General features: G+C 37.4%; 2 long non-coding RNA genes across 4 annotated transcripts; both read right to left on the bottom strand.

Annotated features, from left to right (window-relative positions):
• Positions 1–5158: 5158 nt before the first annotated feature.
• LOC113330980 lies at positions 5159–7181 on the bottom strand. Of its 2 annotated transcripts, none has more exons than XR_003350616.1 (3): positions 7159–7181; positions 6532–6774; positions 5159–5809 (listed from the first exon to the last, which is right to left on the bottom strand). It is a non-coding gene; the product is annotated as an uncharacterized LOC113330980 (long non-coding RNA). The 2 variants fall into 2 exon arrangements; XR_003350615.1 differs by lacking the exon at positions 7159–7181 and adding an exon at positions 6218–6334 and having other exon boundaries at positions 6532–6858.
• An 11055-nt stretch (positions 7182–18236) lies between these two features.
• LOC113331089 lies at positions 18237–22150 on the bottom strand. 2 transcript variants are annotated; one of them, XR_003350697.1, is made up of 8 exons: positions 21943–22150; positions 21780–21846; positions 21641–21686; positions 20114–20517; positions 19281–19900; positions 18995–19174; positions 18530–18902; positions 18237–18375 (listed from the first exon to the last, which is right to left on the bottom strand). It is a non-coding gene; the product is annotated as an uncharacterized LOC113331089 (long non-coding RNA). The 2 variants fall into 2 exon arrangements; XR_003350696.1 differs by having other exon boundaries at positions 19281–20517.
• Positions 22151–26305: the final 4155 nt, after the last annotated feature.

Raw genomic sequence — 26305 nt, 5'->3', positions numbered from 1 at the left:
GGATCAAAACTTTCTTCGTTGGAGAAATGTGCAACTAAGGGTGCTTTATCAGTAGCCATCTTTTCATCATGGATCCATGCTCGTCTGAGGATCATGTCATATCTTGGATGTTACTTGAGTACGTAAAACTTGCTTTCAGTCCAGGTTAAGCCTATTCTCATCTTGAGATGATGTAGCCATGAGCATCTTCGATCGTTCCTTCATTGTCTCTGATTGAGAAGTGAGGATGATCAGCTTCTTGTCGAGTGATGCATGTGGATCTGAGGGTTTTCAAATGGATGATACTGACAGCAGTGCCAAGATCGACCTCGCTTGAGTTCATTTCGTTTGAGGTGGACTGTGTGGAGAAGTCCCCAGTCGTATATCTCTTTGTCTGTGGATGGAGGCTCTAGAAGTATTTTCGGAATGAACTTCCTGACAAGATGTGATTCAGTGCTGTGAGCATATCTCTCCTTTTTGCTTTTGACAGATAAAGCAATTCGCAGATGTGCTCGATTAATGACTGAACTGCTTCTTTGACTGGTTGTTCAGAGATAGTGAAGATTTTGATTGGGAGAGAGTCCCTGCACTCCTTCAGTCCCCAGTTAAAGTTATTGGGACTCGTCATTCTCTTTGAAGAGGTGCTTCAAAATATTGCAGTCACATGATGGATGATTGATGAACCTATAGAGGCGACAGTACCTAGTATTCTCCATTTCTTCTTCGGTTGGCTCTCTCCTAATGGACGACAATTTGATTGTATCATCTTGAACCCATACCTCCAGTAACTCGATCACTTCTTCAATGACAAGAGGGAAGTTTGAGTCTGTTTGATCATTTCCCAGTTCGTTGAGTGGGTTTGAGGTTTGTGCATTTTCAGGAGTGGTTATCCTTTCTTTGCGCCTTCGGAGGAGCCTTGGATGTCGCATGTTTGAGAAGAAGCTTTCTTTTTTCTCCTTGAACAACGACGTTCATGGAAAGTTGGAGGTTGTACTGTTTGTTGATTAGGCGTCTAACACTTCCTTAAGCTTCTCGCGGTTCCTCGACTTTGTAGCTCTGGTTCTTTCCAGTAAGGCCGGAGTAGTGGTTGCTGATTGCTTGGATGCCTCATGGAGTTCTGAGAAAGTCTGGAACTGGAGATTTTCCAACAAGGCTCTGTATATTGGGATTATTCTGTTGTTTTCATGTTCTCCTAGTGCCTCCATGAAGCGACAGATGTGTTCTCGAGCGTTCCGTGTTCTGTTGTACAGTGTGGACGTTGGGGAAGTGTAGCCCTTCGGGAGAGAAATTCTTTGCGTTGCAGCAGGATATGGAGATTGATGACGGTGAACGAATAATGCTTTGTATTTTCCTTGATCCTCCATGAAGCGTTCCATGTCCTCACGAGTGATGAAGCCTGCAGGTTTCTTTGTTGGTGGGTTATCTGCAGCCTTGTGGACTTCATCATCATCTACTACATGGGACGGAGTGACTTCAGGATCAGCAGCCGAAGATGTTTCTTTGGATTTTATATTCTCTTGAGTTTTCTCTGACATCTTGTCAGTGAGAGTTTTGAGATAATTGCGCAGCTCTTTCTGTGTTGCAGCCATGTCAATCTGATTTTTGGAAATAGTCTCTTGCACCTCCATGAGATCAGCTATGGTAGATGGATTTTCTATGATTTCTTCGGGAGACCGGACGAAGAGGGGATTGTCTCCAATGTTGGTTTGAGGAGGAGTGGTGTCAGCGCCGATGTAGGAAGCAGGAGTAGTTTTTAGAGTACCATCATTGTTGCTAGTGCTTGCGTTGTTTGTGTTAGGATTTGTAACTGAACCTGACCTAAGATCAACAATTTTGTGAAAGTTTGAAATTGCAACCGAGAAATTAATCTCCCACTGTGGTCGCTAATCTGTTGATGGGGAAAAACAATTTGCTGGTTTTCTATGGAACGAAGAGACGATCGAGCGATCGAAGACTCCTCAACCGAGCAAACTGCCTAACCTCAAACAGATGCACTGCACGGGAGTGATTTTAAATTCTAGAGATCAATCTGTAAGACTCCTGTCTAAACCAAGTCAATGGCCATTCCAGAGTCAATTCGGTCACAAAGAGGAAAGATGGTTGATCTGTAGGAGGGAAGCTGAGAAGTGTGTGAGATCAATGGTAATTTGTGAATGTGTTGTGGGTTTCTGCAAATGATGAATAAGTTTGAATGATTGAAAGAGTGTTGGTCACATGATTCTTGGTTAGACGATAGATTGTCTTTTCAATATCTCGTGGATTTTCTGTGTGTTTTTCGTACTTGTTCAATCATGGACTCAGAGACTTATTTATATTGCCGGAAAGTGTAAACACGTTGATCTCCAGTAAGTGTGACGGTTGCTCGAGTGAAAGAGTGGGAAAGTGGGAAATCGTGGTTTCACCAGTTCCTCGTACGTGAGAGGGTTGTTAATTGTGCACCCACTACTTTTCTAACTCCCTCAACTTCTTGCAAGACTTACTCACATTTATCATCATGGATGAATACACGTGTTGTAGGCCGCCAGACCAAAATCCTAATGGATATCCCCCATGTGACGTAATTGATGTCTCACGAACATGGATTTGACTAGTCAGTCGTTTGATTTGATTAGACGATGGGTCTAAGTTTTGTTTAGTGGAGAATGATAGTCTAATGCTCTATGACTCATGGATCGAGCGTCTGCTAGGTCGAATGAATGTGATAGTCTGATTAAATATTAGTCCAGCAATTGATCGATAAATTACTGAATATTAATATATGAATCGAGCGTCTGAGCAAGTATTTCTCACTCGATGAATTACTGAAGCTGATCAATATTTGAGCAATTGATCGAGTATTGCTCGTTCAGTGAATTACTGAATATTGATAGTTGGATCAATATTCAAGCAATTGAGCAAGTATTGCTCATTCGATGGATTATTCGTAGTGTGACCAAATAATAATTAATTAAAATATTGGAAGAGCCGAATATTGTATAATTAATTTAGATGTTGGATGTTGTATCAATCATAAAATTATTAGTGTTTGAACTGCTCAGAATTGTGATTCAGCGAGCGTTTGTTCGAAACCCTAATTTTTCGATCAAGTGTTCGTCAGTTGATGAATTACTGAAAATAGGATATTGAGCAAAGAGGGACCGACCACATGGGATAATGGAGGACCATGTGGTGCCCAAGTACTCGAGTGAGCGTGCTTCGGGTCCTTCGTTGGCCGGCTGGTGAAAGAATGATCAAATGCTAGTGTTGATCATTTATTAGAATAGTGCTCGAGCAAGCGTTAGGCAGTAAAACCTAATTGTGTAGAGATGAGGGACCGTCCAAGAGGGTGTGGACCGGCCCTTGGTGGTCATGGGACCAGTTTTCAGTCGTTTGAGCGAGTCCCAAGTTGGTTGGAGAGAGTTTGGACCCAATATGAGCTATTGCTAGCAAATTAGGTCAAAATTGTGAGAATGTGTGGGACCGGATCCTTGCAAGCTTAGGGACGGCCTTGGTCGGTCAAGGAAGCATGCCCGTGTCACCACGGTGTCCGTGTCTCAGTCCTGAGAGTTTTGGTATTTTCTAGCGATTGTTCGAGAAATATTTTGAATATTCAGAAGAGTTTGATCTTGACTGAAACTCTCGATTTTGCTCGAATGAGCAAGAAGAACTTTGCTCATGCGACTGATGATTTGAGAATATTAAAATAATAATATTTTAATTTTAACGTGGGAAGCCTGTGGTCGGTCGACCATTTGACCTTTTGGCTTTTCCATGGTTTGAGCAATATTTGAGAAAATATTGAAAAACTAGGGTTTTCGGTCAAACGATGGAGTTCCATGAGATGATGTAAATAATAATATGAGAAAATAAGGAATTTTAAGGTCTGGGACCGTCCACGGCTAGGGAATGGCCGGACGGCTAGGTGGCCCGGTCCCGTGACACCTTTTCCCTATTTTTGTTCGATGAAAGCATGGAAACCCAAGAGTTTCTCACAAACGAGGGAGTTTTCTCAAGTGAGGGAAAATCTGTGAGATGAGGGAATCTCTGTGAGATGAGAGAGGAAATAAAAAATATTAGTGAAAATAAAATAAGGGAGGGACCGGCCATGGCATGACCGGCCGGTGGGCCTGGCCCCATGCCTTTCCTTATTTTATTAATTATTGTTTTATTTCCATGGGTCGCTCGCTTCGTCCATACTTTGATAGTTCGTTCGTGTGTTTGGGTGCTCGTTTGTGCATTATTTTTCGAGTACACACCCACCATTTTCTCAGGACTTACTCGATGACGGTCAGACGCCCAGTTGTTGAGTATTTATTACTAATTTATGAAATTCAGTGGAGAATGATTCATGAAACTGAGTAAGAAAGATGAATAGTTATTTATTATCAACCCATAGGATCAGTCGTGGATTCGACTATGGATTCAGAATAATAAAATTATCTATTACCATTCCATGGGATCGGTCGTGGATTCGACCATGGAATCAGAGTAATGAGATAAAATATATTATCTTCTAGGAATTCAATGGTGAATGTCACGGTAGAATTAATCTGTTGTAGAATCGAGATATGAGATAGTTGAAGCATCATACTCGTTCTGAAAGGTGCATAGTCAGGGACAACGTGCAGCGTTATTAACGTCCTGAAGGCGTTTTGCCCTCTCAACAAACAATTATGTATGGAGAGCTGCCTGAATCGGTACACGGTCTCTCTACATAGTCAGGGAACAGCGAATGAGTGTCGCCGACGTCCTGAAGGCATTTTTCCCTCTCAACAAACAATTATGTATGGAGGACCACCCAATCGTTCTTCAATGTAGAGGCAGGTCTCTATATGTAGTCAGGGAACAACAAGTGTCGTCGACGTCCTGAATGCATTTTTCCCTCTCAACAAACAATTATGTATGGAGGACTGCCCAATCTTTCTTCTACACAGAGAGGCACGATCAAATGCGTAGCATCGAACGCTCAGCAAGTGTGACGCCTTTCGAGAAACATATTCATCGTGACTCTGAGAGGTACTCGATCAGAGATCATGAAAACAGTTCACAGATCGTAAACCATGAATCGTCACATGCGTTCCTGAAGCCGAGTCAGAAACATGCAGTATCATGATTTTACGATTTTAGCCCTTGCTGAAACTCCACCATCAACAACATTCGTACTAAGAAAAGGAAAAAACTAGATTCAAACAACTGAAACAAAGTACTTGTTGATGGAGCTTCATAACATTTGCCCAAATTATAAATTTTACAAATTGTTAGTCTGCCATGCCATAACCTCACAGTATATCAAACACGAGGATCTGAATCACGATTTACATGTCTGCACAAATTAAAAGTTTCAAATAAACATAATAGACACCCAACAAACAAAATACTAAGGAAGATTGTGATCATGGAAGAAGGAGGACGTAATAGATTTCCCAATAAATGTTTGTGTTCGTCAATCCCAGTGCATCAACTGCGTTATATGTGCATCAAACTGTCTCGGGTTCAACTGGTTATATGTGCATCAAACTGCCTTAGGTTCAACTGGTTATATAAAAGACACAGATACTAGCTAGAGCTCCAACTAAATGCAATTGAGCGAGCAGATTAGAAAAATAAAAAACGAACCAATTAAATGCAATGGAAGTCATATGTTTTAAAAAAAAAAATGTAAGCCTTCTATCAGAACTTACAGAGGGGACATGGCAAGACCCACTGAGAGATGGCAAATTCGTCTCTGCGCGAACAACCAAGAGTTCTACACGGAATTTAGGGGATCCTCATGGAGAAGCTCTAACAGTATGAGCGGGTGTAACAGTTTCATTTGCACAACCGAAGCCGTAGATTGATCTTCCCAAAGTTTCTGTAATGGAAATAACAAAGCCAAGATGAACTAACTGGGGAGAATACATTCACACCTATGAATCCAATGAAAGAAAAATAAAGAAAAATAAGATACTGATAAAGAAACATATATACCCCAAAAATCAAAACTCAACTTGTTGCAGATATTAAATAAAGGAACGTAAAAACTTTGATGTCAATCCATTTCTGCACTTCTACTTCTAAAAAAAATAACTCATCTTGTGATGAAATCAAATCAATTGGTAAAATATAATCGGAAAATATAAAATTGGATAACAAACCCAAATCAAATAATCTATAAAGAGAGAAAGGTCGTATGATTTTGTTTCTCTCTCTCCTACTAATGAATGAATATATTAAGATTACTAGAGGACTAATACATTGAAGAAAATGATTAAAAAAATACATTTGCAGTCTAAATTAGGTGCCTAAGGTGGAGCGTCAATTATGATTGCAAGAGAAATTCTCGATCACTTTAATTGTATGCCTGCTTTTTTGTTGAACTGTATGGCAGCTTTTTACCCTGAAGGATTAATGACATAAATAATGAATACCATAGAAAATATAAGATTTTTGTATGGGTTCATTCATTCTATCATCTATCCAACGGTAATAGAGAAACAAATTCAAAATGACACAAACACAAATACCCTTGTTCATAAAATACGGTATGAAAGGGAAAAATAAAAATAAATTTGGAAATCAGTATATTATGCATACCTGGGATTTGCGAAGAAGAGAAAATATTTCCATTCCCTTTTCGCGCCCCACATGTCTTTGTTCTTTGGATGTACAATCCACAAACTGAGTTTGAATATTTTATAGAGACGTTTCATTTTATCGATGAGAAGGAAACGACTTGCAATAACCAATAATGAATGAGATTAGGTTTATGAGAAGGTTGAATTACCGATAGTCCTAGATTTATCTTTTGGAGAGAGATGAGGAGGTGAATCGATTGATCTGCAAAGGGAAAAATGAGTAACAAAGAAGTTAGGTTTGGCAGAGGAATCTCTAATAATTCAAACCGGTCTACCAGTTACATCATCTTCCTATAAATCAACAATAGTTAATGTTAATTAGGTTAGCAAACAATTATGAAAATCCACACCCCTAAATGCTAGTTCAAAGAAGTAGGGGGGATATCCGGACATCACAGTCCATCAAACCATTACAAAAAACACATGCGTAGACACACTAACTTTTCAAATCCTTGATTAGGTAAATCATATTCATAATAAACCCCAATAAAAATCTATTAGGTAAATCATATTCATATTAAACCCCAATAAAAATCTAAAGTTATTCTTAAAATTAAAATCAAAGTAAATTCCATAAAATAATTACCTCCAGATTCTAATATACCATCTTTTCCTCCTGGATGCTCTTCCGAAAAATTGGACACATTATAAACATACTTTAATTAGTAAAAAGCATTAAAAAGCATTGGCATAACCAAGGGTTGAGATTCTAATCCAAGAATTATAAGGACAATTGCTGATAGATAGACTCACTTTTACGTTGAGAGAATTAGCTACATAAAAAAGGTAAAGAATCAGATATCAGTGTTTTTTTTTTGGTTAGTGCTATGAGAAACTTTGAGTCTGCAACAACCAAGAGTTTCATCGAAAAATAATTATTCACTTAAAAATCCGAGCAAATAGATATTTTAAACTGCACCAAGTACAAAAATCAACTGATTAACCATAAATTTCGTAACGGTATATGTTGATACATGAAAAATAATACACCTTAACGGGTCTGGGGTGCCCATAAGAGGGAAGATAAGCGTAGTATGAGATATGGGGACTTGGGGACTAAGCCCAAGTCCAATAAGAAAATACTCATGAGGTAAGAAGGACAAGGAAGGGATTAACAAATAAGGAGGAGGGTATATTAAGGAATGACATTAGAAGTAATTAAAGAGGTTTAGGACATGTGACATAATGCCATAAAGGGGAGACTTTTAGGAAAGTCTATATAAGGATGGATAAGTACAATGGAAAGGCAACACTCTCTCTTACCACTACTAGTAAAGTGAGGTCACTTGGTGAGACTAGGACGGGTAGAACCAAAAACTAAAATCACCCCTCAACAGTATCAACTAAACAAATTGCATACTACTAAATTTAAGAGTATATGTACCAAAATTTTGAAAATAACTTCCAATCTAGAATCCCAATCTTCATACGCACTTTCGTATAAATCGAACATCGGAATATAATCCCAAACTAGTATTTGCAGGGAAGAAGAACGTGGCCTAAAAGAAGAGATGCCAAGAAATCCAAACAGATTCGGTTCCTCCTCCGGTGGGATTTTCCATCGTTCAATAAAAACAAAGAATATAGAAGAATATTGTTTCATGAACAATAACCGATTGAGATAATACCTATGTTTCTGGTAAGATAAAGATTAGAGAATACTAAGGGGCGAATGCAATGAAAAGGAGTTGAGATTAGAGAACACTTTCGTTTCAAGCGAGAGAGGAGTTAATTTGGGAAAAACTAATAAGAATTAATGCGGAGCAAGGAAGAGTTGGAAGGTAAATGGGAGTGATCAACCACAGCCGTAGATTTGTCTCTTGCAAGAACAAATCTGGACCGCCACTTACACAGGCAAACTTATCCAAACTGTGGTTTATATTGTTGACAAACTACCATTTGGATAATGATAATTCTTGTCTACGATTTTTAATGAAATATGTTCCGTTTATTAGTAGATAGGTTTGCTATTTTACATGAGTAAATTAGATATATTTGTGATTGAACACAAATAACATACCTTCACCTGATTCTCGGTTCCTTAACACCTTCACATCTTTGATAACATTTTATTATTTTGCTGTAATTTCACAAATTTCTGAACATAATGAATTTGATTAGTTATTCTTGATATTAGTTAGTAGTAGTGTTTTCACACTCCTCGTGGGAACAACCTGTACTTGCTATTGTATACTAGTTAGACACTGTGCACTTGTAGTATATTTATTGTAGGTTTCTGAGCCTACCAGTATCCCAAACAGCAAAGGAACGAATTTGTTTGGTAACCACTCTATTCAATTTTTAGTAAAAAATATGTTTGAGTTGTTGATAAAGGCTCTCCCGTTTAATCGAATAAACTTCTTGTCGGGTATGATCAATCGAAATCCAAAAGTTCATATCTAAATTCACATCTATCAAATTGTAGAAAACTACCAAATGATAGTTGTCAATCAATACGACTATATGATCAAATCTATCAAAGATAAATCTAATCTTAGTTGGATCCCATCCGAAGTGCACAAATTCACAAGATACAAAAACTAATAAGAAAATCTTCTTCGTTTTCAAATCTTCAATTTCCTTCTCAATAACCTGCACAATACAAACTTGAATCCTCTTGTGATCAATCACACATAGATCGGAGTCTGTTAACAATGGGTTATCACAAGATGTCTTTAGATCTACAAATAGTTCTAAAGATCACGTCGATACTTTGATCTAGTTTGAGTGACCCTTATGTCAAAAGAGAAGTTTCTCAAGAATAATCAAATTAGGTGTAATCAAAGTTTCAACAACCATTAGTCAATCAAATCAATAGTCGAAAACTAAAATAAGAATGCAATTATCTAGTTTCCCACCAACGGTACTCGTAGAGATTTTTGATCCCACAAAAGTCTTTAAACGAGCGGTCATAAGAGATTTCGCCTAGTTAGGGTACTTTCCTCTCTGGATAGACGGCTCCACCAGAAACAACACGAAAGAAGTTTTCCTGGCTCTTAAGATAGTTTTCAAGAAATGCAAAGAAAACCAAGGAAATTCCAAAACCGAAAATATCTTCAAGATATTCATTAAAGTACCTAATTTCAGTTTTCCTATTTTCAGTTAAATGTCAAGCAATATTTACGAAATATCTCTTAGAAAATTTCTATTATTAGTTTAGGACATTAACTAGTAAACCTTTTCCAGAGGATTTACATTACACCAAATTTAGTGATTAGAAACGGTAACTGGCAGTTGCAAAGCGGGTTCGTAACAGCTTACAACCGTTGCAAATTTTCGGTCGCAACAGTTTATAACTGTTGCAACGTTGAAAAGTCGCAACTGTTCATAAGAATCATAACAGTTGCGACAATAGATGGTTGCAAATTTTTCTACAGTTGCGAATTTTTTTGCAACATAAAAAATAGTGGTTAAATCAAGTCAAAAATTGGTTTTCACCAGGTCAATATCCGTTTTGACCGGCAACAGTTCACCTGTAACAAGAAATTCAATCGAAATTCTTCGGTTCTTCTTATGGAAAACAATCAAAACATACAACCATAATATTCTAAAGACATAAATGTATTGAACAAAGGAATCTTTCAACCAGAAGAAACAGAGAATAACTTAGGTAATACATGATCATTTCATACATTATTTTCTAAAAAATATCCTTAAACTTAGGAAATTCATGAAATCTGACACTAAAGAGTTATTCTGTATACCTCTGAAAAAGAATGATAAGTAACAAAAAAAAAAAAATACATACACTAGTGAACATTGAGTTACTTTTCCTTGTTCAGTCTTGGACCTTGGATCACTGCTTTTAACATCAAAAAGAAAGCATTTTGTTCTTCAGTAGACATACAAAGTTTTTATTTTGGATGATAGCAAACATATATGGGTTTCCTCTTCAGTTTCTAAAGAATGATAAATTATTAACCATAAAGCAACCCCGACATATCTTAGGGCATGAAAAAACAAACCAAAAGGCAGTGGTCACTCCTAAGCAAAGTTGAAAAATGTATCTGATTAATAAGATGGATAATGAACTCTTTTATTTAAGTAGCATGTGCACCACTGGTTGCTTGATATATGCTAACAACTGTTCACACTACCTAGCATACACAAGCACAACACAAAAAAGAGGTTAGTAAGATGTGATGTTAAAACTAAGAGTATTCATTGTGACCAAAATGTATGTCTTTCAGGTTCGTAGAATCACATACAAACAACATAATTAATAGTAATAAATTGAAGATAAGAAATAGAATGCCACCTTGGCATGGCGGTGTTGCTTCCATTAATGATAAGACCTTCAACCTACATACAAAGAAAGATATTACGAATACCAGTCTATCACCGGTCCAACTTAAGTGTAATATTTTTCTCTATTTCTTTCCCTTTTCTTATATAGGTAAATACAAAATCCAAAATCTTAATTACCTAAAAGACCTTGTAATTGTCTAGTGACAAATGGACTGTTGTATGCATTCTTCATGCATCCCCGTGGAAATCTTAAGGCAAATCACATTATCCTATGCATAATTTAGGCCAATACTTCACATATCCAAGTGTAAGCAATAAATGTACAGTTTGAGGGAGTTTAACCTAACAGGTTAACTGCCACAAGATATAAGTTAAACTAACCTGCTGAATGTGCTTAAGCTCCTGTTGGTAGTCATCTTCTGTGTATTAAACTTCTCAAACTGAGCCCGTTTATCAGTTGCATGCAAATATCCCAGCAACTATGTTTATAATCTATATAAAATGCAATAGAAATGAAGGGAACTGGTTACCGAAATTCCCAGGGTTGACATGAATCTCGTCAAAATATTTTGCAACTCGCAGTGCAATAGGAGGAGCAATATGAATGTTCCCAGCAAAGGAATGTTATAACTTCATAAACAAAAACCACTGTAACATAAGGATAGGCATATGTGAGTGTAGCATATGGTGAGGGTCAGTATATTCAAATACAACTTATTAGTTTTTAACAGCGACAAGATCTACAAGTAAGAAAATGAAAACACACACATTCCTTGGCTACAAAAGTTATCCTCGTAAAAGTGGTGCCAAAAACCTGGTGGTATAACATGCATGGTCAGACGCTGAAGTACTTATAATACTACATGCTAGTATTCTTTTTGTTTTTCCGTCAAGAAGCTTGAGGATGCTAGGGAATTTCAAATGTGACTGTTTGAGATAATTTGTATTGAAACAATATCTTTTCACACACGCTCAAAAATGTTCCACAACTATCAGATACATGTAGCTTCTGATCAGTTTGTAAAGGAAACCATATTTTGAATGAAATCATTGTTCCATGCGATAATAGATTCACAACTTTTCTTAGGTATCAATATTTATTCTAATATAATTTAACAAAATTGGAATGGAAATCAACTCACAATGCGAATATCAGCAGCAATATATTTGGAGTAATCCGGTACTGGCATCATCTTCCTCCAGACGCTTAAGAGCTCTGGCATTGTTTTCCGATCACACTCAATAATAAGCCTATCTATGACATCCTCCAAGTCTCTTTCATAACTATGACTACCACTTTGTTTGGCTTCTTCACATCTTTGAAGGACTTAAGGAAACCCGTGGGTAACAAACCAAAACTCTAAACTCTAGATCAATCACGATAATTAAGAAGTTGATAGCGAAGGTATAGACAATAAGCACAAAATAAAATATCAATTTATCAATTTATATAAATATAAATATTTGAATATTTCAAGGCATATAAACATGAAAATTATGCCTAATGTAAAATATACAAAATAGTTGTAGTAATGAGATATTTAGTGGAGCTGACGTATGGAGAGAGAACATGTGAGGTAGAGTAATTTTTTGCGATTTTATTGGGTAGGGCATGTTTATTTGAAGGCATATAAACATGAAAATTATGAATGTTCCCACCAAAGGAATGTTATAACTTCATAAACAAAAACCACTGTAACATAAGGATATGCATATGTGAGTGTAGCATATGGTGAGGGTCAGTATATTCAGATACAACTTATTAGTTTTTAACAGTGACAAGATCTACAAGTAAGAAAATGAAAACACACACATTCCTTGGCTGCAAAAGTTATCCTCGTAAAAGTGGTGCCAAAAACCTGGTGGTATAACATGCCTGGTCAGAAACTGAAGTACTTATAATACTACATGCTAGTATTCTTTTTATTTCCGTCAAGAAGCTAGAGGATGCTAGGGAATTTCAAATGTGACTGTTTGAGCTAATTTGGATTGAAACAATATCCTTTCGCACACGCTCAAAAATATTCCACAACTATCAGATACATGTAGCTTCTGATCAGTTTGTAAAGGAAACCGTATTTTGAATGAAATCATTGTTCCATGCGATAATAGATTCACAACTTTTCTTAGGTATCAATATTTATTCTAATATAATTTAACAAAATTGGAATGGAAATCAGCTCACAATGCGAATATCAGCAGCAATATATTTGGAGTAATCCAGTACTGGCATCATCTTCCTCTAGACGCTTAAGAGCTCTGGTATCATTTTCCGATCACACTCAATAATAATCCTATCTATGACATCCTCCAAGTCTCTTTCATAACTATGACTACTACTTTCTTTGGCTTCTTCACATCTTTGAAGGACTTAAGGAAACCCGTGGGTAACAAACCAAAACTCTAAACTCTAGGTCAATCACGATAATTAAGAAGTTGATAGTGAAGGTATAGACAGTAAGCACAAAGTAAAATATCAATTTATCAATTTATATAAATATCAATATTTGAATATTTGAAGGCATATAAACATGAAAATTATGTCTAATGTAAAATACACAAAATAGTTATAGTAATGAGATATTTACTGGAGCTGGCGTACGGAGAGAAAATCTGTGAGGTGGAGCAATTTTTTGCGATTTTATTGGGTAGGGTGGTGCGACGGTTTGGCTTCATTTTTTCTTTTGTTCTCTTCATTCTCTGCCTCCACTCTGCGGCGGAATCGGGACGCCGCAACCTGTTTTTTCTCCTCTGTCGTCTTCCTCCCATGACACAGAGGGTTCTCTTAAGAGGGGATCTAGAAATCCTTCAATTACTATGAATAGTTCTGATGGTACTAGGGTTCTTCCTGCATGTTTTGGTCCTGTTGGTGGATCTGTACCAAGGTTTGACTCTATCAATTGGTCAGAATTTTACTCTGGTGAATGTAGTGCTAATAAGGATAAGAAAAATATGTTTAAAAATCCAGTATTATTGATGGGAAGATGCCGGCTTCATTTTCCCTTGCTGATTTTGCTATTGATATCAAAAACTGTGAAGATGTGGTCATTGGGGCTTTTGTAGGTAAGCGATTATACTTTATGCAAGTTAGAATATTGTAAATCGACTGGTGAGAAATCTTTTGTATTTGATTTTTATTTGGAGGAGGATAGGACTCCTATTCTTGAGCAAGGGTCGATCTATACTGCTCAACGGTTTTTTATTATTAGACCTTGGCATACGGATCTTGAGAAGGAATTAGAAGACCTCATGACGATTCCTATTTGGTTGAATCTGAGGAAAGTTTCTATTTATACGTGGAATGCTACTAGTTTAGGGAATATAACTAGCTGTGTTGGTACTCCTATCATGTTGAACAATCAAACTTTGAATAGAACTAGATGATTTATGCTCGTATTTTTGCAGAGCTTGGTACAAATTGTGAGTTTCCTAGTACAATTCCTGTGTACATGGATAACAAGTTAGCTTTTGAAGTTTCGGTTGAGTATCCTTGGAGACCCCCCATGTGTACTCATTTTCATGCTTTTAATCATTCTGCTATTCAATGTAAAGCCTCAGTACAACCTCAAGGGGAGAAGGTACCTCAAGTTAATAAGAAAGACCTAATAAGAATGGTTGGGTTGTGAAGTCTTCTAAAAGGAATAGAGATACAAAGGAAAATGAAGGCACTTCTAGTGGAGGTGATGATATTGAAATTGATTCAGTGATTAGTCAGATGGAGGTGGTGGAACATCAAGTGCAAGCTAAAATTAAGGATAATATTCAGATGGTTGGTATTTCTTCTTCTGAGCCTTTATTACAGACTACTAGTAAGTTTGATGTGCTAGTTGAACAAGATTTAAATATTATGGAAGTGGATGGTAAGAAATTTGGATAATTATGGTAGTGATCCTGTGAATGGAGTTAGAGCCCACTTTATTAAAAATTCTAGTGGTTATGATTCTTTGAAGTTAGGTGTTACTGCTAAGGGTCTAGATTTTAAAAAGTTTGGTAGGGTTAAAAAAAACGAACCTTACACGACCCCATAATGTTTAAAATAGCAATGTGGGATATTAGAGGTCTAAATGATCCTCTTAAGCAAGATGAAGTTAGTTCTTTTATTAGAAATAATGATATTGCAATAATGGGAGTTGTTGAGAAATCTTTGGCAGGACATTAATGCTTTTTCTCAAATAAACTCCAAACCATGGGTGGTTCTTGGGGAATTTAATTCTATTTTATATCGAGCTGATATTAGACCTGGTCATTACCAAGACTTCAGTGTTTTCTTGCAGGATGCTCAATTGATGGATCTTCCTTATTCTGGGTGTTTCTATACTTGGTTCAATAAATAGGGAGAAAACAGAATTGGTTCTAAGCTGGATAGGGTTTTGGTTAATATGGAATGGGTGGATCAGTTTGTGGAATCTAAGGCTGAATTTCTTAATCCAGGTATATCTAATCATTCCTCCAGTGTTATTGTAATTTTAGAGAAGAGGAAACATGGCCCTCCTCCTTTTAGTTTCTTTAATTTAAGGAACCTGATTTTCTTAATTTGGTGAGACGTGCTTGGTATGACAAAGTCAGAGGTAACCTTATGTTTCTTCATTACTAAGATGAAAAGTGTTAAAGCCAGTATTCTTGCTTGGGAGAAAATTAGATTCAAGAATTTATCTTAACAAGTTTTTGAGGCTAAACAAGAATTGCAATCTATTCAAGATCAGGTGCAGGCTGCTCCTTTATATACTCAGTTGGATAGAAAAGAGAAAGTAGTTGTGCAGAAATTTGCAAAAGTGGCTAGGTATGAAGAGTCCATGAAGCAACAGAAATCTAGAGTTCAATGGATAAAACTTGGAGACTCTAATACTTCATATTTTCATAAATCTATAACAGAGAGAAGGTCTAGAAACAACATTCTGACTCTGACTTCTCAAGATAAAACTTTGTTAAATGATGATACTGATATTTCTTTGGATTGCATAAAGTTTTTCTCTGATTTGTATATGAAGAGGGAACTAAAATTACTGATGGTCATCTTATTGATATACTCAAATTTGATAAGTTAGTTAGTGAGAGGGACTGTGAAAAGCTAATTCAACCTGTGACCAGAGATTAAATGGTGGAGGCTTTCTCTTATATTGGGTCTAGTAAAGCCCTTGGACCCGATGGGTTCACCAGTCACTTCTTCAAGGTTTGTTGATCTGTTATATGGGATGATTTTGTTGCTGCTGTGAAGAATGTTTTTGTTAAATCCAAGATTATAAGGGAGATCAACAGTACTTTTCTAACTTTTGTTGCCAAAAAAGAATACCCAAATGGTTTGGTGGATTAAAGGCTTATTGCTTGTTGCACTGTGATATATAAGTGCATTACCAAGATTATTGCAATGAGAATGAAGACTGTTTTGAGAAACTTGATTCATCCTAACCAATCAACTTTTATTAGTTGTAGATCTATCCAAGACAATATTATGGTTGCTCATGAAATAGTTAGAAACTATCACAGAGATACTGGAACTCATAGATGTACTCTAAAGATTGGTTTAAAGCAAGCTTATGACATTGTGGGATGGAATGACATTCTTATCACTTTACATAAAATGGGTTTCCTTGAGATTTTCATCATTTTAAGATTTGTATCACATCCCCTAAGTACTCTGTTATTATTAATAGTTCACCTTATGGGTACTTTTGAGCTACTAGAGGCTTGAGACAAGGGTGCCCACTGTCTCCTTATTTGTTTGTTATGGTTATGGAGTTGCTGAGCTTAATCTTTCAACATCAAGTGGCTCTTAAAATTTTTGTTTTACACCCTAGATGCAAGATAACTAGCCTTACTCATCTCTGCTTTGCAGATGATGTTTTGGTTTTGTTCAAGGGTACTAAAGCAGCAACTGAGACTTTAAAGTATTGTATTGATACCTTCTCTGCTTGCACAGGTTTAGAGATTAGTAAAGTGAATACTTTTATGTTCACTTCAGCTATTGATAGTGATTGCTTATCTGATATTATCAGTATCTTGGAATGTGCTCAGGAAAATTTTCCAATCGGATATTTGGGTGTTCATCTTCTCTCAACCAAGTTATCTTACATGGATTGTCAACCTTTGATAACCAGAGTTACTTCTGGAGTTAAGTCTTGGAAATCTAGGGATTTGACCTATGCTGGTGTAGTATGGTGAAAACTGGTTCTACTGAAAATAGTAATTTGGTGTGTCGATGAGAAACGAATCTAAACCTTATTCAAATATACTGCACATGAGTATTTTAGATTCGAGAGATCAATTTGTACAATTCTGGCCTAAACCAAGAAATGGTTGTTCTAGTCTTGCTTCAGTCACAAAATGAAGGAGAAGGGTTGATCTTAGGGAGGGAAGCAGAGAAGGTGTTGAGATCAGAATGATGAACTCTGTAAGGTGTATTTGTTTTATGACTTGTATCAGAATGCATAACCTGCTTACAGAATGCAAGTTGTAAGTTCTAGGTTTTTTTTGAGTACTTGTGTTAATTTTAAAAATTATTGTCGGTTGAAATAGATTGAAAAATCTATTCATACAAGTCATAGTCGAACACACACTGATCTCATAGGAAGTGGAAGTAGTTGAGTGGTGGAGAAGTGGGTATCGTGTAAAAATAGTGAAAATCACGTACCTACTATGAGGGGAAGACTGGTCGGTTTTACACCCACTACTTCTCTACTGCCGCCTTTCATGACACTTTCTCATAACGGGCGTGTTGCACGCCGCACGTTGTAAACCGCCAAACCAATACCCTGATGATCATCCCCCAGTTTGTGACATGTTTGATGTCTCGAGTATCTTTTTAGAAAATATGAAGCAACTTACATGAGGAATGAACAAGTCCTACATGGTAGTTGCTGAGTGGATCTTGCTTGCAAGATCTAATTATTTCGACCGATCACGCACAAGATAGGCAGTGGGTAGTCATATATGGCAAGTCAAGTCCTCTGCTCTCTTAAGTATGTCTACGTCTTTCACTACACCAAATTTAGTGGTTCGCAACGGTATGTGGTAGTTGCAAAATGGGATCGCAACATTTAACTCTATTACGAGAGTCGATGTTGCAATATTTCGCAACAGCTGATAAACAGTTTCAAACAGTTTCAAACTATTCTGATCAGTTGCGAAATTGGAGTTTCGCAACAGATCATTACAGTTGCGATTTTTTTGTAACAAAAAAAAATAGTGGTATTTATCTGGTCAAAACCAGGCATTACTGCCTTCACAACCCAGGTCAACCAACACCAAATAAAAAAAATATAGTAACAAAATCAGGTTTTGACCTGCAACATTTCCTGTAATGAAATCAGGTATCCCATGTTCATTTGGAAGTCGAACTAATTCAATAAAACCATGACCTACCATGATGAATTCCATCTATATACACAGAAAGTAAGACGACAAAAAAATCATATGAAGGATTGTCATTTGGATATATCTATAAAATCAATCTTACATTAAGGTAATTTTACAAAATGATTTTAAAGAAAAAAGAACTCTCACATTGAAATCCAAATACATAAAGCCTGTTCAGTTAAGAGGATGGTTCACCAGATATCTACAAAATAGTAGTTCGATAGTATGTCAGAACTCACAATTAATCCCATATAAAAGTGAACCAGAATTTCGCAAATTTCAAATTCATTTTTATCTTCAGGGTTTGCCTTAATATAAAATGAATTAAGAAAAATCTTAAACAAGTCAAGTCTTACCGACGATGTTGCTGTGGTATTAGAACATGCTTTGCAGCACTGGAATCTGCTGTTGCTGTTGTGGTACTAGGAATTCATTGTTGTTTGCTGTAATATAAGTTGTTGTTGCTGCAGTTGTTAAAGAGACTAACTTCTAACTGATTAGTTAGATCCTACCCTACAAAGGAGTAGTGGTTAAAAAGGCTAACCATGTGCGCCAATTTCAACATGAACCTAAGAACCAATATAACCACAACCACTAAGCACACAAAGTGGATTATCATTAACTTAGATATAGGGAGAAGCCCCACAAGGAAATGAATCATCTCTTATAGAATCTTCTAGAAGATCATCTATCAAGCCTCCTGAAACCATCAACATACTCAATAACAACCTGTATGTTCAATAATTTCATTAGTTTTGGCAAAGTTTGCAATGAGAGCACGATCAAAATATTGTCCATGAGTGCACGAAGTTGCCACTCACCTTGAAAGTCATCATGTTAAATAATGATATCTTTCCACCGGTTGCGGACACTACATATGAATCACTTTTTGAGAGAGCTATGCATTAAACTGCTTCTTCAAGGTTGACACCTGAGATATCATTGGCCATAAGAAGACCTTTGTTTGGTTGCCAGTGTTGTGGAAGAATACTGATGGTTGCCTACAAACCTCATTTGATTCAGAAAACTTTATTCAAAAACCTCAATCTCCTAAATACTTGAAAGTACAAACTGGAAAGAAATACAGAATAGTATGCAGAGAATTACCTTGCCACTTGGATTTCTGTTTACTTTTTGCACCACTTCCTATTTATGGCATGCACAACATAATAAGATTTCTTTGTAAGTTATACCTTTTAATCTGTGGAGACCCCTATCATACCTAAAAAACGGTATTTGGAGTTAGGAGGAAACCAACATTATTAAAGGCTACCTTCACAATATAGCAGATTAACTAAAATAAGAATTTTTTGGCTCGCATCCACTAATTTCTACATGACATTCATATATTCATAGGGGCTCTAGCACCTTCGGACATTATTAATAGATCACTCACTTAATAAACAGACAAAATTGTGTTCTGAAATGCTGTAGATCACCATTAATGCTCCTAAAAGCCCTACCACAACCGTCGGAAACACCACTAAAGCCACAACTATTAGAGGGTATTGAGGAGATCCACAGCAAAAAGACCCCCGAAAGCACAATTGTTATATTTATGTTAACAAAAGAAAGACCACAACCACTAAAATTCGAAAATGACACCAACTTATCTGTATATGCTGCATGAATCTGACATGGAGTGCCCACGCTAGTTGTAAGTGTCCATTTCAAGACTCTGCGCCACATCAGCAGCATAGACATCATGATATCATTAACCTGCAACACTAACGTCAAAACATTAAATGCATCAGTAACATGCTGTACAAAAATGAGGGAAGTAAAATCGATGATATAGTAAAGGAAAAGAAACAAGATACATGGCATTTTAAGTTACATAAATCTAATACAGACATGCAAGAAAATATTGGGTATATATTTTTCATCAATAGAATCTAAATACTGCACCATAACTTTTGTATATTGATATATGGTCATACGTTCCGAAAAATGAGGCCGTTCCGAAAAACTTTTAACATATGTTCCGGCAGCGACAACGGCAACACCAACTGGAGGATGCTTAATCTCATGCTTGGACCAGTTTCCCCGATGTGAGCTGCAGATTCCCACCACATGGTTGTGCTTGAGGTGGTAAGTAAGAAAACAACTTTTTTTTTTCCTACCTCTGTTTAGGGCCTGGCATGCTACTCAAGTTAACACACATCCTCACGAGAAGCAATACCCATGGTTGATATTGCATTACCAGCTGCAGCAACAACAGTAAATCAGCAGGGGATGTCTGCGATGCCGGCACAACTGACTGAACTGCCGATAGTTGGGTAACCTCGGATCTTTACATATCCAAATCGTCCAGTATGCTTTGCTGGTCTGCTTTCTTCAGGCCCTGAACATTGAACACAATTTTTTTTGGTCAGCAGAAACATTTTTTTTGCAATCTTGAACAAAGTGGGTGGTCTTTGTATTCCCATACCTACTGAAAATTATAAAAAACAAAAATTTCAAAGAAATGAAGATGCCAATAACATTTGATGAAGCCGTTCTACAATGAATTAAATATCATAACATGAGAGACGAATGTATAGCTGATACTACTTGTATAACATTTTGGGACCCAGTCCAGTCTCCCGCTATTTATATAAATGCTTAAATAGTTTTTCTATGGCTTCTAGTTCACACTACCTAACCAAATATTTGATTACTAAAGTCTACGTTTAGATGTTCAACGTACCCTTAAATTAGCTATCAATTATTTTCGACTAAGAAGCTACCGGATTCTTTACAGATTTATGCTCATTTCATTTAACTTTTGTTGTCATAGAATTCAATCTCTTGTTTGAACTAACTAAGAAATTGCTATCTTAATGTACAAGGAATACATTTCTTAGCGACTTCCATTTAGACTAATTTGGGAATGCAAGACCAGCTGAACATTTTTTTTAGTTAGAAGACATGTGGTGAAATCAACTTGGCAGATAAAAACATGAACACAGAAACATGTAGATAGTTACGGATGAAGGCGATTTCAAGCTCAAATAAGCATAAGTTAAGAGCAATTTCAATATTTCATTAATCACCTTAAGCTCAAACATTCTTTGAATACTCAAGACAATCCCTCCCCCCTCTCTCTATGAAACCATGCATGTTCTTAGGATTAGGAAGATATGCAATTTAGCTGGTAACCAAGGATCAAAAGCAAATTAACTAAGGATTAGAAAGATATGCAATTTAGAACACATGTCAAACAAAGTAGAAATAATGAACAACTATAAAGACCTTACTGTAAAATCCCCTGATTGTAAACCTTAAATTCAACCGGTAAAAAATCCCCAAATCCAAAATCCAACCCAAATTTCATAATCAATTGCCTAATCTAAAATCGAGTAACCCCAAATTGAAAAATCCTAGTTTAAAATAGAGAAAAAAAACACCAAATAAGAAAAAAAATTGAACATCTATGCCAATGAAGAAAATAAACAGAGTTAGGGTTATTGTTCCGTAAAATATACCTTTTAGAAGTTTCAGAAGTCTTCTTCTTGTTCATTGATTTTTCATCTGTAGAAAGAGTAAAAAAAACCATTTTCAGAAATCTTCTATAAGCCCTAATTTGAGAAATTGAAATCAGAGAAAGTAATAGTGTTTGTATACCTTATAATTTGTTTCTCATCAAGTTGTTGAAGTGGTTCATTCAAAACCCTTTTCAACACCAACCAAACTGAAGAAAAAAAAGATAAATTTATCCATTATCAGAAACCCTAAAACCTAAAACCCAAATCTAAGTATCAAAACTGAAGTTCAATAAAACCCATACGTAAGTCTTTTCATTATAGCAAGCAAACCTCGCGAAATAGAGAAATCTTTCTTAGAACCTTAGATTTATTCATATATAAGAGAAATCTTAAATTACAGGTCTAAGAATTTCATTTATGATGAATCTGTTTGAAGAAGAAGAAGAGGAAGCAAAACCTAATACTAATTCATAAGCGACTTATTATGATTGGGAAAAAATAACAATTGAATCATAGAGAGTGAGGAAGAGAAGAAGAGAACCAGAGGAGGAAGAGAGGAAGAGAAGAGAGTGAGAGGTAGAGAGGATAAGAAGTGATCTCGATAATGATAAAGCCCGAGTCAGTTTTGAAGCTGACTCCAAGAATCTGAATGGGCTGAAACCGAGTCAGATTGAAAGGGTGGGCATCACACACACGAATCGCACGCATACAACTTCATTCTGTTGCGAATCGCAACTGAATCAAAGAATTGCGAGTTTCGTAACTGTAATGAACTGTTGCGAAATTTTTGCAACTAAAATTCGCAACTCAAATTCGCAACAGGGGATAAGCTGTTGCGACTTCGAGTTGCTAATCCCTGAATTTGGTGTAGTGCTTGGACATCTTGGAATGACAATGATAGCGGGCCTGCGTATCTCTAAATTCAGCATCTTTGAGATGAGTAGTGTTGAGCAGTCCCCAGCCACATTCTTTTGTCTTTATCATCTTCTCATCATGCCTTTAAGGAGTAAGGAAGTTCTCTTATGCGAACGAATTAATTAATGGGTTGTGCAAATATGATGAAGCTCCTGACATGGATAGATTCAATGTGTACCCCTTCAGTCCCCAGGTGAAATATCCTCAAGTAATTCAATTACTTCTTCCATGGGAGAGGAAATTCTGAAAGCGTCTCTCTTGTTGATGTTTTTGACATCGATCAAGAGCCAGATATGGTGTACCTTGGACGTGGTTTTCTCATTGCGGCAGTCGCACCTGTGATACTGGAGTAAGAGCTGGTGGTGGGGATGTACGCGCAGGTTGCATCTCTGAAATGGTGGTTTTCCTCTTGCTCCTTCAGTGAAACTGCTTATAGAAGGTCGAAGCTTGTATTGCTCGTTGATGAGATGTACGCTTCCACGAGTCTCATGAGTCTTGGTGGATCTGGTTATTTTTAGCAAAGCAGGTGTTGTTGTAGACGAGCGCTTTGCGGCTTCATAGGGTTCAGAGATCTGGAAACGTAGGCTCTCCAACAAAGCGCGATAGATAGGGACCATGCCATTAATGCATAACTCTACCAATTGTTGTTCAGTCACATTTAGATCATGACAATCTAGTGCCTGGATTATGAATCTCTTGACATAATCATTTGGATGCTCATTTTTTCTCTGAAACATCCTTCCCAGGTCCGATAAAGTTTTTTTCTCAGACAAAAAAAAATAATCTTATAGAAAGCGTTAACTATCTCACACCAATTGGTTATGTTATTTCGTGCAATGTTGTTGTACCAAGTGTATGCTCTCCCAGTGAGTGATTTTGAAAATTCTTTCAGGCGGATGACGTGGTTATATTCATGTTCTCCTAGCGATTCCATAAAACGAGAGATGTATTCACGAGCGTTACCAGTATCGTCATAAAGGGAAAACTGAGGAGAGGAATATCATCTTGGAAAAGGAACTCTTTGCACATCAGGAGGGTTAGGAGGTTGATGCTGATGAATGATGGCAGGGTTCTCCTTTCCTAGAATTTGGATGAGTCGTTCTAGATCCTCACGTGTGATGAAATTTGATTGTTGATTCCTTTCTGATGGACGTTTAGAAGCAACACGAGCTTCTTCATCAATAAAGGAGCGCCCTATTAAAGTGCTTGTGCCAGGATTCATGAAATTTTTCCTTGCCTACTCCTTTGAGGTTGGCGTGATTCTGGTGGTAGCCGCTCTGTTAGTGTCTTGAGAAAACTGAGTACCTCCTTATGAGTTGTAGCCATGTCTGTCTGAGCTTTAGCAAGGACTTCCTGTATTTCTAATAAATCGACGATGGTGGTTGGTTCCCTCGGGTTCCTCCAGCCTCCTGACTTGACGGAGGCGTTGTAGTAGCTCTGGCGGTGATTGGAGGTGTCGCGCTCGAATAAATATTGGGAAGAGTAGCAGCGGCTCTGTCTCTGGTGATAGGAGGCGTCACGCCAGATGAGGTGTTACCAGCGCCTATTGTGTTTGTGGTAGAAGATGTAACACCATGGGATGTGTTGATAGCGTCGGTAGGTGGTACATTGGTGTCAGCAGTAGGAAGAGTGGCACCAGGAGTATTGTCTGTGCCAATAGCGTCAGGATTTGTTACTGATCCCAACCTAAGATCCAAAATTTAGATTGATTAAGTTGAAGTGAAAATTGAGAAATTGATTTTGCAACCGAGATATCAATCTCCCACTATAGTCGCCAATTTGTAGTAGGGTGAAAACTGGTTCTGCTGAAAATACTAAATTGGGTGTGTCGATGAGAAACGAATCTAAACCCTAAAAAAATGTACTGCACAGGAGTACTTTAGATTCGAGAGATCAATCTGTACAATTCTGGCCTAAACCAAGAAATGGTCGTCCCAGTCTTGCTTCGGTCACAAAATAGAGGAGAAGGGTTGATCTTAGGGAGAGAAGCAGAAAAGGTGTTGAAATCAGAATGATGAACTCTGTAAGGTGTAGTTGTTTTATGACTTGTATCAGAATGCAGAACCTGCTTGCAGAATGTAAGCTGTAAGTTCTAAGTGTTTTCTGAGTACTTGCATTAATTGTAAAAAAAATTGTTGGTTGAAAAAGATTGAAAATCTATTTATACAAGTCATAGTCGAACACACATTGATCTCATAGGAAGTGGAAGTAATTGAGTAGTGGAGAAGTGGGGATCGTGTAAAAATGGTGAAAACCACGTTCCTACTGTAAGGGGAAGACTGGTCGGTTTTACACCCACTACTTCTCTACTACCGCCTTTCCTGATGCTTTCTCATAATGGGCGTGTTGCACGCCGCACGTTGTAAACCACCAGACCAATACCCTGATGAACATCCCCCAGTTTGTGACATGTTTGATGTCTCTAGTATTTTTGTAGAAAATATGTAGCAAGTTACATGAGGAATTGAATAAGTCCTACATGGTAGTTGCTGAGTGGGTCTTGCTTGCAAGACCTAATTATTTCGACCAATCACGCACAAGCTAGGCGGCGAGTAGTCATATATGGCAAGTCAAGTCGTGAGACTTGCCGTAAAAAGTATCATACGATACTTTTAGGTTAAATAATAAAATTATTTGTGAAATCGATATTTATAAAATATCGTTCGTAATCGATGCATATAAAACATCGCTTTTAAGCAAGCAGCTCAATATAATCGATCCATATGAAGCATTGTTGTATAGAGCCTGTTTTAATTAGTCGCGGAATTCACAATCTTGAAAGGAGCGTGACCGGCCATCTTTGTGCAGATGCCAAAAGCTGTCTGTGTAGGTTAGATATAAGGTGGTCGGCCCTCATAGGAGAAGGATGGATGGTAGCCATTATGACATCCCATTGGTCGACCCAAATTAGATCTAAACCGGTTAAATCGGCTAGCCAAGTTGGCTGGTTGAGATGATTTGAGGAAGTTGTTGATTATCGTTGAATGTATTTAAGATTTGTCAGCAGCGTGACTAGCCTACTTTGGCCAATGATTCAGAGCGGAACACGTAGTCTAGAATTGATGTGATTGGTCAAGGCCAAAGACGGGTCGCCGGTGAGCATTATAGAACCTCATTGGTCGCCCAAACTTGAATCTAATTTAGTCAATTCGGTCGGCCGAGTTGGATGGTCGTGATTGATTTAAGACTGGCATGGGCGGTCTTTCCCTAAGTAAGAATCTTTTCGAGCCGCCCGACTATCTTACTTTGTCTAGCAATTGCGAGTGCCGCCTTCGCGCTAGGAGGGTTCTGATTGGCTGAAATAACAGAGGGCTCGTCGGTGATCATCGTGAAGCTTGTTTGGTCGCACCAGGAGGAGTCCAAGCTTGCTGAATCGTCCGGCTAAGTCGTACGGCCGTGATCGTTTTAAGACTGCCACAGACAGTCTGGGTTCAATTTCTTATATAAACAAGCCGCTCGACTAGCCTACTTTGGCTAGCAATTGCGGATGGTGCCTGCATGCTAGGAGCGACGTGATTGGTTGAAATAATAGGTGGGCAGACGGTTGTCATAACAACGCGTTGTTTGTCGAGCTTGTAAGATCTAGGGTTAGGTAATGGAGCTTGCCAAGTCATGTGGTCGTGATTAGTTTGCGACTGATTTGGACGGTCAAGCAGAAAAGGGACTGGTTGTTTCAGTAGTTGATTACTGGAGGCTTAGTTAAGACTGCTAGCTTTTACGATCCGCTGAAAGAAAAATAAGCTACTTTAA

Source organism: Papaver somniferum, unplaced genomic scaffold (genome assembly GCF_003573695.1).
Source record: "Papaver somniferum cultivar HN1 unplaced genomic scaffold, ASM357369v1 unplaced-scaffold_123, whole genome shotgun sequence".
NCBI classification, from domain to species: domain Eukaryota; kingdom Viridiplantae; phylum Streptophyta; class Magnoliopsida; order Ranunculales; family Papaveraceae; genus Papaver; species Papaver somniferum.
The sequence above is the reverse complement of the archived record's forward strand: the minus strand, read 5'-3'. Positions and strand labels throughout refer to the sequence as shown.